General features: G+C 46.5%; 1 non-coding gene across 1 annotated transcript; it reads left to right on the forward strand.

Moving 5' to 3' along the window:
• Positions 1-380: 380 nt before the first annotated feature.
• TRNAQ-CUG (transfer RNA glutamine (anticodon CUG)) lies at positions 381-452 on the forward strand. Its single transcript has one exon. It is a non-coding gene; the product is annotated as a tRNA-Gln (tRNA).
• The last annotated feature ends 573 nt before the right edge of the window (positions 453-1,025 follow it).

Here is a 1,025-nt window from a genome sequence, read left to right on the forward strand (position 1 = left end):
TCGTCCAACAGAATTTCCAACTCTACTTTCCGGGCCATTTCACTCGGTCTGGACATAACATGACAGTTTATGCCCAGATTTAGGAGAGTGACTTGGTCTGGTCAACATACTTCAGCCACGTTATTGTGACTCATCGCCTGCTGTGTTAGGTTCAAATATACATCCGAAAAAAACAGTTTTTCGTCGACATAACTCTATTAAAATAAATCAGAGTTTTCGTATTATCTGTGGTATGCCTGTGCCCGTTTTCGAGAGTCATTTCTTCAGGATGATAAACACTATGATTAGCTCGAGAGGTGGAGGCACATAAAGGGTCAATACATGAGGTGGTTCACAAGGTTCAGCGCAAGAGATGGTACACAATGGTGTACCATGTACAAGGTCCCATGGTGTAATGGTTAGCACTTTGGACTCTGAATCCAACAATCCGAGTTCGAGTCTCGGTGGGACCTGTGTGGCTTGGATTTTGCCGGGGCTGGGTTGCTGAGTGGATAGCGCTCAAGACTCGTGGACCTAGGGACTGGGGTTCGATCCCCGCACCCGGCGGAGACAGTTGGGGCAGAGTTTCTATAACTCTGATGCACCTGTTACCTAAAAATAAATAGGTACCTGGGGGTTATACAGCTGCTACAGGCTGTTTCCTGTGTGTGTGTGTGTGTGTACTCACCTAGTTGTACTCACCTAGTTGTGTTTGCGGGGGTTGAGCTCTGGCTCTTTGGTCCCGCCTCTCAACCGTCAATCAACAGGTGTACAGATTCATGAGCCTATCGGGCTCTGTCATATCTACACTTGAAACTGTGTATGGAGTCAGCCTCCACCACATCACTTCCTAATGCATTCCATTTGTCAACCACTCTGACACTAAAAAAGTTCTTTCTAATATCTCTGTGGCTCATTTGGGCACTCAGTTTCCTCCTGTGTCCCCTTGTGCGTGTTCCCCTTGTGTTAAATAGACTGTCTTTATCTACCCTATCAATCCCCTTCAGAATCTTGAATGTGGTGATCATGTCCCCCCTAACTCTTCT

Source organism: Procambarus clarkii, chromosome 40 (assembly GCF_040958095.1).
Source record: "Procambarus clarkii isolate CNS0578487 chromosome 40, FALCON_Pclarkii_2.0, whole genome shotgun sequence".
Classification (NCBI taxonomy): domain Eukaryota; kingdom Metazoa; phylum Arthropoda; class Malacostraca; order Decapoda; family Cambaridae; genus Procambarus; species Procambarus clarkii.